At 51.9% G+C, this 14767-nt stretch overlaps 1 protein-coding gene across 2 annotated transcripts in view; it reads right to left on the reverse strand.

Moving 5' to 3' along the window:
- Positions 1-14767, reverse strand: part of CNTFR (ciliary neurotrophic factor receptor) — a 212237-nt gene that overhangs the window by 135115 nt on the left and 62355 nt on the right. The gene's annotated exons all lie outside the window — the stretch shown is intronic.

Below are 14767 nucleotides of genomic sequence, written 5' to 3' on the forward strand. Positions count from 1 at the left end.
GTGGCGGAGAGCCTCCTACTCCGCCAGCCCCCACGCCAGAGTGTGCAAGCAGGAGGGGAGCAATTGCATGTGGGCTCAAAAGCGTGCGGGGCTGCCTTCCTGCAGGCACAGAGTGCCGGTGCTCTTGCACAACCCGTTGCGGGTTGCATCATGCTGCCATCAGCCCAGGCAAACACCGGTGGGATGGAGGGTCAGCCCTGGTGCTCAGATGCTCGGTGAAGCTTCCCAACCTTGCTGACGGAAATGAAAGCGCGCTGAGCGTGGAGGGATGCCTGTCCCGGATATTCGGTGCAAGGAAGAATGTGGAGTTCTTGGAGCGGGCATGGCCACCCGCAGCTGTGCAAACAACCCTGCCGAGAAGGTGACTTACCTTGGCCCCCAGCCGAGATCGCAGACCCCCCGCCTTCAGGAAGCCTTTTCCCTTGCCCAAAGACAGGACAAGCAAAGCTGAGGGCTGTTTCCCAGTGGGAAGCTGCCGTCTCACAGACCAGCACGAGCTGGCTCAGCTTAGGACCGAGCACTGATAGCCACCGTCAGCCTGATCCAGCCCAGCACATCGCAGTTGCTCCTCAATTTTAATTTATCCCTGCAATCGAGTTTCTCTGCCAGCAGAAAAACTGCAGGCGAGAGGGCTCACTGTGCTGCTTGGGTCTCATCCCCCACTGCAGCATCCCCCCAGCAACTGCAGCCCAGGAGGGATCCCGCATCCAGTTGGATGGCAAGAGGAATGTGAGGCCCCAATCCAGGAAAGCACATGCTGATCCGTCAGCACCCAAGCATTCCTGATCCCTGTCATCTAGAGGAAACTCACTTCAGATGGTGAGAGAGGGAGGAAGAGAGAATGAGCCCCACTAGATCCCAGGGGAATCACATGGCTTGGGGCAGGCTGGCCAGAAGTCACACAGGAAAATGCCATGTTGGAACCTGGATGTGACCCCGAGTGTTAGCAAGTCCCAGCCCAGTCCCCAAAAGACCATCCCTGGAGAGGAAGAGAATGGGCTGGCCAGCCAATCTGGGAGGTGCGGGCCATGCTCCTGGCTCCAGCACAGCTTCCCAGCTCCGGACGTGCAGAGCCCAGGAAGGGTGAAGATGCTTCCAGCTCTGCCCTCCCTACCTCCAAATACAGGGAAAACACTAGTCTTCTGTTTTGCCTCCCCAGACTGCCTACCATGGGCAATAGATGGGAGTCTGTAGGCCCTACAGTAAATAAAGATGGAATGGTTTTTAATCCCACAATTCTACATATTTTTCAGAGATGGGTGTGAGGAGGAGGGAAGGGTAGCCAGCACAACCTCTAAATCTTTGTTTCCCCAGGCTTCCTCAGCCTGTTTCCTCCCAAGCTTTTGTGCTACTTCAACCAACTTTTATTTTTGGAAAAATAAACCAGAACAAATGGCAATAAATACAGGCAGGCTTAGAGGGAAACTGCTGGGAGAGCTCCGGATCCTGTCAGCGATCTCCTGACACTGCTGAAATGCTGGAGCCCATATCTCCCCAGTGGGAGACAAGAATGGCGGTGGGAGATGTGGACCACAGTGGCAGCTACACAGGGTGACGCTCCTGCCCTGGCCAGGGAGTAGCTCCCCCAGCTCCAGCCGGGAAGGGGCTCTCCCCAAGCTCCTGGGCTCAGTGTGACTTCTCACTACATGCAGCTATTGGATCCAGATGGGGAGAGGAGATGGAGAGCTGCCGGGCTGTCACAGAGCAGACACAGCAACAGGGCCATGGGGTATCACGGCTTGACCCTGGAGATGGAGCGTGGTCTGGTGGCAGCAGAAACCACCAGCTGCAGTGGGCTGGGTGAACGGGGGCTTCCCTCCCCAACACCCCCGAGAAGGGAGGGGGATGTTGTGCTGTGCAACAGGCTGGGCTGAATTCAGGCTTTTCAGGGTTAGGACCAGGGATGGTGTTGTATGACAAAGCACTAGTTTACCCAGAGCAAATCAACCCCCACAGCCATGCAAAATCCTACTGCTCTGAGGGTAGTACTCATATCACATGAGTACATCTATCATATTTTTCTATGTCTCAGCTTAGAGAGCCCTCTAGCCCCTGCAAACAGGAGCTAGTAAGAGCTGAAAATCTCAGGCAACTAATGCCAACTGAAAAAAAACTAGAATAAATATTCAAGTGATTCAGAAAAATAAAAATTACAGAGGAAGGAGGACCCTGCAACACACTAGTTCCCGCTGGCCACTGGGAGCACCATCTTAAAAAGATCCAGCAACCAAGCCATCACATGAAACCCCCGCTGCAACCACACCACCTTCTCTTCTCAAAGCCTTCTATAAACTTTGAGGACACTTTCCAATAAAAAGTGCACTAAAGGGTCTGCTCAAGATGGTGAAAATCAAAACAATGCAAAACCCAAGAACACAAACCCTTCCCTCTGCTGCGAACCTGGCCACAGGGACACAGCTGACCCACAAACCCAACACTCAGCAGCATACGAGCCGATGGTCATCCCCCACTGATCACTGTAGCCTCAGCACATCTTTACTTCACCTTGCATCCGTGATGGAATCTACTCATTTGTCTTCTTGCCCTGGACTGTACAAAAGAAGTTTACAGAAATATACATCACAGCCTTTACCCTGAGTCCACCCTACTGGCCACGGTTCAGATGATACCAAATACACGTATTTCCTTAGCTGGGCAAGACAAGTCAGAATAGCACAAAAGAGTACGACAGACCATGCAGAAGATAAATGGGCAGGCAAAAAGATCAACCAAAAAGCCATACCCTTGTGATGGGTGTCAGGAGATGACTTTGACAACCAGTATTTTATTCCAAAACCAGGGATTGTGTTTTACCAGATTGACTCTGGTTAGCCCCTAGTACCGTATCTCCTTCCTTGCACCAGCTTGGAGCTACAGCAGCCCCCAAAGTGACCCTCTGGGAGTCTCCCAAATTTGCCCTGGGCTGTGAAGATCCCACTATGCCATCTGTGGGACCACTCCATCCAGCTTCACCACTTCCAAGGAGGTGACCTGCCACCTTAGCGCTGGCAGAGCCACCTGAATTGAACCTTGTTTTCAACACCAAATAACTGCCCACCCCTCCAAACCGGCCCTTATTGTAGCAGAGCAGAGGGTTAAAGTCCCAATTACAGAATTGGAAACACAGTTACCCAAGAGAAAAATAAACCAATTATAATAAAAGCCAAAAACACAATTCCAGATTATATTTAACACTCAAATTCCTCCTTAATTGCTCCAGTGTCTCAGCCAGTTTGCAGGGGAGGAGTAGGGACTGGCAAATTAGCTCCCCCCAGGGCTGCTTTCCCCTAGGGAGCTTTCCCAATTTACATTCCCATTGTGTTCTTTAATTAGTACATTCCTACAGCTTTTCTGAGAGTCCCAACACTTCCAGAGCTGTGACAGTACTTTATAAATAATAAGTCGGAGGGAATATTCACTGTACCCTGCTTCACTCCTCCCAGTGTCCCGGTCGGTGGCTGGTAGCTTTCGCAGGGACCACACACAGCCTAAAGCAGCCCACCACTGCCAGCCCCAGAGGTGGCCTTCGGTGGGGACCTCAGAAACCTCCTTTCTGCTTCTTCCTCCCACTCGGCAAACCTCTTGAGGTCCTACTCCCTGGACAGGCTTCTTCCAGGTGAAGCATTTGGACTTCAGAAACATTTGGACCCCATAACGTGGTGCCCATGCTGGTAGGAGGGCTAGGAGGATACTTGAGAGAAGATCTCTGCAGCCTTCTGGCTGTCCAGTGGCTGGGCAGGACACTGCCCATAGGCATCGCTGGCTCAGCCAGGCTTTGTAACTCAGGCTCTACCCAGAGCCATCCCAACCCTGGCAGCAGTGAGCCACGCGGCACGCTGCTCCTCCACACCAGGACCCGGGCAATACCCTCCAGCCTGAGATTTCTGCCACCCCAGGAATGCACAAACTACTTCCTTAGGAGGAAAAAAAAGGGGGAGGAAATTTATTTAGTCTGCAGTACATCAGCCAGCCCTTGCCAGGAACAGGGTCGGGGCAGCACCCAGGACCCCTTGCCACCCAGAGCAGTGGGAAAGCCTCCAGCACCTTCAGCCTCTCAAAGGTTTCACCCAGACAACCCTAAAAATGAAACAGGAAAAAAGCCCGAAGGAAAGACAACTCAGCCCAGCCGTGCATCACAAGCCTCCAACTCAACATTTTCCCAAGTCTCATTAGGGATGATTTATGAAGGCTGACACCGTTGTTAACCTCTGACCGAGTCCTCACTGCCTGCAGGGCATTTCGCAGCCTGCCTGGGACTGTCCAGCAGCAACACCGGGGGGTGGGGGGGGTGGGGGGGGGGGGAGGGGGGTGGGGGGCCGTTATCTCCCAGTTAGCACAATTAGGTGCTTTGAAGGAGACTCATCGGATCATCTTACCTGCAGCAGCCTGGCTGCTTCACCGGTCCTCGCTCCCTGGGCGAGCCCTGCATGCAGCAGAGCCACTCGTGCCGCACGCTTGCACATACACGCAGCGCCGCATGGCACAGGCGGCGGGCACTAACAACCTGCCACTTGCAACCCAACCTGACTCTGACATGTCCATTATTCAAAGCCATTTGGCAAAGACCTTGGGCAACTCATTTGCGGAGTCTGGGTCAATTCACAAGCTCATGAATTCCCAAACTATTTGCTGGTCATGCCCACAGCCAAGCTGTGAATAGGTTTTTGGCAAATTTGAGAGGAGCTAGTGTTTTCTGAAAACACCTGCCTTTGAAGGCTGCAAAAGCCCACAGATTTCCATTCCCATTTAAGATGCATGTCTAGCCCTCCCAGAGGCGGAAATAAGATTAAAAAAAATCACTTGTCTGCAAATACAGAGCATCCCCTACCTTTTAGCAATCAGGAGATCAAGTGCCATTGGGCCTCTGAGCCAGGGGTGCAAGTCCCACCTCACCCCTCCCTGCCCACCCAGGGCTGGAAAGTGGGCAGAGCAGATGCAGCTCCCCGTCTGGGACTATGCCCAGTCCCTCTGCTTGGCCCCTCTCATCCCACTCAGGGCAGTAGAGGTATAAAGGATGTAACTGGCTGCCTCTGCCTTCAGCCAAGCCCCAACTCCAGAGCGATGCCCTGGGTGCGCAGGCAGCAGCAGCCTTGGGAACATGCTCCTGGTCCTGCTGCTCCCACATCAGGATAATACACAAGCTGGAGCCCCACGGGAGACGTGGAAAAAGCACACTCAGCACCTTTATTTACAGCCAACTAGCATCCTGCTTTCCTTTTCCTCGACCCACCAGAGCTGCAGGACATTGCGAAGTGCAGACTACTGGGGTTTGCAGTCTCACACGTGCAAAAACGCAGCAAGTTTTTCCTTCCCGCCCCACAGCCAAGGCTTTGCTGCTCTTGCCAGCTGCCTTGCTCGGTGCAAAACCCTGCTGAGGTTTGCTCAACCAGTGGGCAACCCTTCCCTGCCGCAAACGGCAGCCCACAAGGCTCTCTGAGACCAGGCGGCATCACACACCCGCTCAGAGAAGGAGCAGAGGCGCAGGCAAGGGAATACGAGACGTGATTTGCTCAGAGACAGCTCTGTGCTTTTGGCAGGACTCGAGGGCATTTGTTTTGAAGCTGTGTTTACATGCCTTTGATCAGACGTGTTTAACTTTTCTGGTGCGTGACAGCAGCAAAACAAGTTTGATACAAGGATAATGAAACACATTGTGCGTCTGTACGTGTAAAGGACTATAACAAGGCTGCGCACATCAGTAACTCAAACTGGGGGCGGGGGGTTGTGGGGGGGAGCAGAAAGACAGGGAGATGCATCACAATGATGCCAACAAATTAAACATATAAAAAAAAAATAAGCACTAACCCAGCAACAACAGCTCAATCTCAGCTGCTGGAGTTGGCCAAGTGGAGTCTGCCCTGAGCCCAGCGCAGAAGCAAAACTCCCTCTAGCATCACAAGGAGCTTTTCCTTAGCAGCTAAACAGGGCAGGAGGATTGCAGCTCAGGAGGGCTCGGGGCTTGCTTGCAGCAGCACCCCAGGGCACCAGTGTGGAGCAGCCTATGCCTTTCCCACCTCTGAGATGTATCAGCAACTCTCAAAGTCAGAGGCATCCTTTGAGAAATGTCAGCTCAAGAGAGCAAAAAGGAAAAGCAGTTTTCAGAGACGCTCCTAAACCAGTTGCTCTTCAAAATGCTACAGCACACCTGGAACAATTACCAACGACGCACTTGCATGTATTTAGACCAACTGGACCACTGATTGCCCTACCATAATTCCAAGCCTTGCAAGGCAACAAGAACTCTCTCCCAGTGTGCCAGGGGAACACAGAGCACTGCCGGCATCCTTTCAGCATGGGAGGATGACACAGGAACCACGTGCATGGCCGTAAACTGGGAAATGTTTCCAGGCACTGCAATGTGAACAGCCACACGCTGAACTGCTAACCCAGTCCCTGGCATTGGGCAAAGCCTCAGCAGAGATCAGGAGCGGCTCCCACAGAACAATTTGGATACAATAATCCTGTTTTGGAGGTTAAAGGAGATGGGGAGGGCTGTGGATGCTCCAGCCTCAGCTAGAAAGCAAACCCAAGCCTGTTTAATTTACAAGTGCAAATACGAGCAAAGGGACTTTATAATACTGTCCTGTGCTGACCATGCTTCAAGATGAGGGATGCCACCATCTCTCCGTGCTTAGCGCAGCAAATGAGTGCAGCACGTTGGCACAAGAGGTTTCCTAATGGCGTACCACCTCACTACGCAACCTGTCAAGCCAACACAGGCTTAAGCAGTGGATCTTAGTTGGCAATAGAGGGGGAAGTGAATACTCAGCTGTGATAAATATTTAACGTGCTTTTAGTCCTGAAGAAGTGTAGCACTGAGGCCATCATCCTGTAAGTGAAAACCAAGGCTGATTAATGGGGTAAGGTACTCCCATTTATGGGAGGCTAGGATCAATCCCAATTCTCAGCTATTTGTTGAATCTTTAATGCTCTTTTTCGAGAGCAGAGTTCCTTGGTGAAGGGCAGCATCCTAATAAGGCTACTTTAATGGCACGGATGTTAAGGGGGTATAAATAAAAGCCCCCTGTGAAAAATAAACAATGAGATGAAAAAGGAAGGTTTCATGTGGCCATTGCATTTGGCTGGCTTGGAATAAACAGTTTTGAGGTCTTCTCTCTTCTTTGGAAGATGGGTTTCCTTCTTTCAGAGCTCGCCCTGTCATCTCAGAGCTGCGAGACCTTCCTCTCTGCCAGGCCAAAGACAGGCTGCTGCTTTGGGGAGGAGGGAGTGTTGGTGCCACTCCAACAGCCTGTGTTTGACCTTTCCAGATCCTTCACTCCATGCTAGAAAGGTCTCTACCTTCTTCCACACCTCAGCCCTCTTCTCAGACCTGCAGTTTCACCATCTCATGCTTCACCTCTTCCCCCTCCGAGCAAGGTGGCCCCATACCGCCTTCCATCTCTCCAGCCAAGACAAACCTCCTGCCTCTGCAGTTGTATCAGCATCAGTCACATCTCTTCTCATGTTCACAAACACGCCCCTTTGCTTCTCCCTTCTCCACAGCACCCAGGGTGACCAGACAGCTTGCATTTGCAAAGTATTTCCCAGGGATACATCAAAGACAGCATCCCGCTTTGCCCCTTTTTGGTCTCTTCCATCACCATCACCTTCCCACATTCCCCTGCTTCCACGCTTGCTTCCCCTAGTAAATTCTCCTTTGCTTTTTTCTGCTTCACCATCCAGCAGGACCAGCCCTGCCACCTGCAAACGAACCTTCCTTGCATATCTCTGCTCGCTGGCCATCCCTCTCTTGCAGGCAAGCAGCACAGAAGCAAGATCACAAGACAGGAGCCTTCTAACAAAGATAAAGAACCACATATCCCTGCCGCCCCTCTCCATCTGCCCGTGCCTTTCCAGTTGCATTGCACCTTATGTTGTTTCTTGTCTGAATCTAAACATCAGCTCCTTCCTAGCCATGCTGTTCTGCTTGCCTGCACCCTGTGCCCGCAAGGATAAGGCCAACAGAGGCATGAAGGGGGCGGGGGTGGTGGTAGCGGGATGAAAAATGAGCCAGGAAAGGTGACAGCAAGAGGCAGTGAGGGGGAGAGCAAAATCGCAGCAGGGAAGATCAAAGATGCTGGAGTCAAGCTCAGGTTCCCATGCACAAGGGGGGCTGGTGCATCCCTGCTGAGCCATGCTAGCTCCATCAAACCATCAGCTGGAACAGAGTCAGTTGTCTGCACTTACAAAAGGCACTGGCTTCTTGCCGGGGTAACAACTGGGATGAGAAGGCAATGCTACCCCCAGGCAGGAGCCCAGAGCCTCTCTGGCCCCCAAAAACCTTTCCTCCTCCTCCAGACTGCAAAGAGCCCAATTTTCGAAATCCCTTCTCTCCCTCCATCCCTGGGTCTGCTGTGATGGTCCTTAGAGCCCCCCCCCCCAAAGCCCAAAAGCAAGCAGCATGGCTGGACAACCTCCCTGCAGGGCTGGAAGAGTGGAGCAGAGGGCTGCACCCTTTCACTGCTGTACACACACACTATACATCCCTTCCTACTCCCACCTGCCAGGCTGGACCACTACTCACTGACCATGCACCAGGATCAACCAGTATCTCTCCCCCTACAAGCCATCGCCACCATAATTGCATTTCCTCATCCACCAGTGTAGACAGGGATTAGGAGTAAAGATATCAGGCTAAGCCTTTGGTGCAGATTAACCTGCACATTGTCCTTAGTGACAACACAAGTGCCAGACATCTGTCATTGCCATGTGACAGGCCCCAAACATGCTTCCCTGTATTGCCATAAGACTTTCAGAGAGATGCTATGTGACATGCTCCTCAGCCCAGCCTTAGCAAGCCATCCCAGGCCCTCGAGCTCCTAAAAAAGCAGAAATATTCTGCTGTGTCCCTGCAAGCTGGCAGAGATAGAAGCTGCTATGCAACCTGCTGGCATTAGGGGAAAGATCAGCACCAGAGAACCAGTCACATCCTGAGGGGGATGGCATTACACCTGATGCCCCCGTGGGACTTCACGTACCCACTGCCCAGCAGCACAGACAGATTCACCGCGTGGCAATGCCAAGCAGAGGAAGGATGCTCCCAGCCTCGGGACGGCACAACCAAGCCCTAGTCTGCAGCCAAACTGCCCAGGTGCTCTGGCTTCTCGCCCCAAACCAGGAGACCCTTTGGCAGAGCTATGTGCTTGGGAAGACGATGCCTGTGCAAATGTTAAGAGACAAGGCTGCTTTTGTTTACAGGCCGCTGCTGATGGCACTGCGCACCCCACATCCTCCCCCAGCCAGGAGCGAGCTCCAAGAAAGGAAATTACACGAGCCAGAAGGTTTGATGGAATGAGCCCATTGGGCGGCTTGAAGATAGCTATTAATGGAGAGCTTTCTCTAATTGCTTTTGTATAATCTGGGGCTGCTAGGCGGAACTGGGTAATAAATGAAATCCAATTACATTTTCTCTCAGTATTTATTTTATTAAGTAGAATTCATCAGCTGATGAAGGGCCCCTCGAGGTAATGGCTCATGACCTAGTGGAAGGCACTTTTTTTATTATTATTATTTTCCCCACTCAGAGAAGCAGATAATTCTGTCCCCCAGTAAACGAAGACTGCTCCCCCAGCACCTTGGCAAGAGTGGCAGGTCCCAGGGCAAGGGGATCTCACAGGGCACCCAGCACCCACACTGTCTTTCTATGCAGGATTCCTGCTTTGACTGCTGGAGTCCTAAACGAGCACAACGGGTGACTAAACCTCAGCTTGAGTGCCAGCCAAAATGGAGATGGATCTACAGTGTGCAGCTTGCATGATGCGCTCCAGAGGGCTGCAGCAGGGATTAATCTGCTCCTCTGGAGGCTGCAGATTTTGGTGCCAGCACTGCTTCCCTAGGATGAGTCTTCCATGCAGGTCTCAGACTCTGGGCTTAGTGCAGGACTATGACTGAACAGGCTGTGAACACCAGCAACTTGGATCCATCGCACATAGCCCTGTGCTCCAGCACATCCGTAAGGACCAGTCTCATATTGCTCTGCAACACGGCACCTCAACCACCACTTGCGGGTGGTTTGAGACCCAGTTGCTGGTGGTTATAGACACAGTTGCTTCCATGAAAGCTGCCCAGTGAGGCCATCAAAGGCACTGGTCTCACACAGAGGTAACCCAGCCAAGCCTCATGTCACCGTTTGCATGGCACTGCCAGCAGGCAAGGCTTGCCAGGGATGTCTGGTGCTGGCACCACTGCAGGGCTCTCCAGATGCCAAGCAGGGTTTGCTGGAAGCCGTGGCACTGCTCTAGCACAGATCCCAGGCCCTGACACACCATGTCTTCTCTGGGGTGCGGGAGGCAGCAAAACCCAGTGTGGGTCAGGAGAGGTTGCTCCACCTGAGCTCCAGCCAGCATCCCTGCAGAGCAGGGATAGCCACTGCAGCACAAGCCCCTTCCTCCCTCCACATCAAAAAGCAGCAGTAGGGCTGGGGTATGCCAGCACATTGTGGGGTCTGGTGCAGCAGCATCACTGACCTTTTGCTGGAGCCCACAGCGAGGGCTCCGCCAGCACTAACAGGCAGGATGCCTCAGGGATCTTGTAATTGGCTGCTGGGTTTTTCAGCATCCCTCTTCCCATCCAGATATTGATTGACGTTCACCCCTTGCTCCCAAACCCAGTGCCGACAGCCGCGGCTAGCCCAGCTTTCACTGCCATCTTGTCATACAGGCAATTTATCACCTGCCAGTGTGCGCTCATTACAAACAACAGACTCCAGTGTCCATTAATTAACGGGAAATACTTGGAGAGGCATATACACATGCACAAATCTGTCTGAGCTGTTTCCTACTGCACCTACTGTGGGCGCATCCACATGCTGCAACAGCGAGCACAGGCTCTGGGAGCCGTAAAATAGGTAGCCAGCAGCAGCCAGTCTCAAAACAAAGAAGAATCAACACTACAGTGGGAAAAAGCAGCCATGGAGGTGATAAGAGTAGCATGGTTTTGTTCCTTATTTGGTAAGAAACTACTAAATCTTTTTTTAAATTCCTTATTTAGTAAGAAACTACTTAATCCTTTGATTAAGGAATCAAAAAAAGGATGATGATCCAGGAACAGGGAGCAAGTAAGCTACGTCCCAGCTGCTGAGTCTTTGGTGTGAGGGTTACTCCATAGGATGTCTCCAATAGGCTTGCACACTCTCTTGCTGCAGAAACAGTTAATGCATTGTCTAACCCTGCACGGAGGATGAGGTGTTGTTGGCTGCTGTCCCCTCCAAGTCTTCCAAGGGTCTGGTGAGGTGGGATAAACCCAGTCCCCTCACATGGGAGCAAACCCAGAGGTGTGAGAGCTGCCCCTCCATAGCCTTATACATCCCAGCCTCCAGCTCAGCAGCACGGAACGAACACCCGCCAGCGCCTGAGCCTTCACACCGCTGGGTTAACTAAAAATAAATGAAGTACAGGGTTTGCAGCAAGTCAGCGCCAGGTTTGAGAAGCGCCATGTGTGGCTGCTTCACTGCAGAAGCCAGGCACAGAGGGCAAAGAAAAAGGGTTTCAGAGGGATCTTCTGAAACTCGGCTGGCTTTTTGATTTGGGAAGAAAACCTAAAACTGGTTTGAAAGGAGATCTAAACATTGTGTCAAAACCCAGTGCTTGATCTTTTTCACAAGTGGGCTTTCACTTTCTTCTGCTGAGCCCATTTGCCAAGAACAACACAGAAAAGCAAGCTATTCCTGTTGATCCAAACTATTTTTTATCAAATAATCCATTCATCTGAAATCTTTTTGCCCACTTCTGCCGTAGGAGAAGCTATCTGCTCACAGCAGCCCACGATTTATGCTCAAATGAGCATTTGTGACTAACAGACAGCCTAGATTCATAGCAAAATGCATCACCAATAAATCAGTCAATCACTTCGCCTGCCCTCAGCGTAGGGCTGAAGTCTTGAGTAACTGCGCAGCACTTTGTCAACCTTTACTCCAGCAAAGTCTGGGTAAGAGACCTCAAGATTTAGCCTATTGATTGCTTACTATTGTTTGTGGTGCCCTGCATGAGTTAGACATGCTCCCTTCAAGCGAGATTAAATACCTGGCTTATGGCATTGGGATTCAAGGGAAATTATCTTTCACAAGCACAGGAATAAACAAGTCAAATTGCCTTGTGCAATGGTCCATTGTTGCGCAAAGTCGACCTGAACTCCCTCTATCTTGCCGCCCTGGAGGGTGGCACATGGTGGTGCTGGCTCTCCCTAGGGCTGCTGTAGCGAGCCCCACGACTGTAGCACATTTCTCCTGGTTAAATGCAATTTTGGCTGTGACTCCAGAGCCTCTGTGGCTCTCAGCTCCTCTGGTAGTGTTTTGTTGCAAGAACAATGGAATGACAGCTCCCCGGCAGCTTTGAGTAGCATCTCCAGCTCAAAGGCAGTCTTAATACCTCTGCCAATCTCGAGCCTTTCAGTTTTTACATTCGTTTGAAGTTAAGCTGATCTAACTTGGGTGAGTGAGCCCAGACGAAGTCACTCAACCAAAGCCAAAGCATATCGCAGCAGGGCTGCTGCAGACACTCGGCACCAAAGCAGACACCCTCTGCCCAAGGGCTCATGCTCGTGCCCTGCACACCATAGTGTGTATTAATACAGATGGACATTAGTGACCATCCTGTCCCATCAAAGGGCAAGCCTGGGACATTTCCTCCCCCCCCCAGCCATAAAGCAAGGAAATACAGCAACCATTTGCAAGGCAAAACACCTCTTATTAACATTCTGAATGCTGCCAGCCCCTCAAGCACCTCTCCCTCCCCCAAGGAAGGCAGCAGGAAAATTGCTGTCACAAGCCTTCAGCCTCCAGATCCAAGCCTGGTGTCCTATGGAAGACAGGAGACGACAACCCAGCCATCCCTACAGCATATACGCAGAACACTAAAAAGCAAGCTGTGAAAACAAAACTGGAAATAACTTTCTTCTGAGAGTCACAGTGCTCGTGGGATGTGCCCAGAGCTGCCATGACTCCAGTACTGCTGGTGCCATGGCTGGGATAACGAGACCTCTGTCAGCCCAAGATGTGAGTCTGCTGCTTCCTACCTCTGGATCTGTCTGCTCTATATGATACAGGTCACTTCAGGGTTTTAGTGATTGCTGGTGCAGAAGCAAGCACACGGACACCACCACCTCCCCAAGCACACTAGAAATGGGCTGAACATTACTAGGCATCAAGGGTGTTTAGAAGATAAAGTCTTGCTTTCTAAGTATGCTTTTCCCTAGTGACGCCACTCAGCATACAGGGAAGAACCTGCAGAAACTAAAATCCTGCAATTTCCCCTGCAAAAAGCAGCCTGCAGAAGCACCTAGCAACTGGGGGGGGGGGGGGGGGGGGCACAGCCACACAGAACTCAAGGATTTACAGCATCCAAACTCCAATCACCAGCCGTTCTCCCAACCTCACAGCATGCCCATGCACCACCAGAGGTGGCAAACCCACTCCCAGGCTTCACCCACACATCCTGCTGCAAGGCAAGCTCATTTATGATGCTCATCCCACCTCCCACCTTTATTTCTGCCCGGTGTCCAACCTCCCCCTCTCCTCTGGGTACTTCTCCTGCTGCTGTTTGTTCCTGTCCTTTACTGTTCTGCCTGCTGTCACTTGCATAACCTTGCCGTTTGGTAATTTGGTGGCAATAAAGTGTCACTATGGGGAAAAAATACAGCGTCTCAGCAGCATATAAATCTCTGATGCCATAAATTGGGCTGGCCCCCACGTGTATGCCCCTCCTTTTCGATGTAAAGTGCACAATTTAGGGCAAGAGGAAGAAAAAAAGAGCCAGTAATATGTGATCTTACTGAGGGCAGCACTGAGCCATCCTCTTAGGGGCTGTAACGCAGGCTGAGGGGCTGGTGTGTGCTGTAAATTGCCCTGGAGACATGGGGCCCCAGTGGAGTCTTCTAGAGCTATCCAGAGCCTAAAGCGAGTCATCCTAAAGGAAAAAATAACACAACCAATACTGCTAAAGGGTGCCATCAGTGCTACAGTCTCCCTGCCCTATATATAGCCTTGCTGGTGCTGAGCAAACACGACCCTGGGAGCACCATGGCCATCGAAGAGATCCAGGTGTGTGCAACTGAGCCTCTTGCTTCTGTCCCCACCCAGATGTGGGATCCTGCCCATCTCCATCGCAGCTGAACAGCTTTTCCAGGGGATCCCCACCAGCACTCCTTCCCCATGGGCATTCAGGGGGACCACAAGAAGGCAGGTCTACACTTTTCCCCCGTCCGTGCTTTGCACAGCCCTAAGCCCATCTCCAGGCTGACAATGATTTCCCATGGCTCAGAGGCAGAACTCAGTGGGGCACGTCCTACCCCAGGCAAACACACCACACACTTGTGGCCCTGCAATCCCCAGCTCCACTGTGCAGAGCACCAGGTGTCCACCACTGTGGTCCTCCAGGAGCTGTGAGACCCACAGCAGCTGTGACGCCATCTGAAATGGTTTCAGAGGAAGTACAGTCCCTCTTGCTGATGGTTCTTTCTTTAAATTGGAAAAAACTGCTTGCCCCCATCAGACCTCATTTACTGAATGAACACCTTGGTTATGTTGCAGCTCAGCATCCCAGGCCAGCTTTACAGTCACCTCTGCTTTTCCCCCCCCCCCCCCCCCCCCCCCCCCGCAAAGCACTACTGCTGTCTCTCTTGGAGCCACAGTTCCCATGTCAGAGCCAGCAGACTGTCCCCCGCCCACACCCACGGTCCTCAGGCATCCACCATGCATCACACAGAACAGCAGGAAGACTTGCATTAAAGCCTTTGCCTGACACTGATATCTTTCTTGAACATCTATGGCCCA

This window comes from Falco rusticolus, chromosome Z, assembly GCF_015220075.1.
Source record: "Falco rusticolus isolate bFalRus1 chromosome Z, bFalRus1.pri, whole genome shotgun sequence".
Taxonomy (NCBI): domain Eukaryota; kingdom Metazoa; phylum Chordata; class Aves; order Falconiformes; family Falconidae; genus Falco; species Falco rusticolus.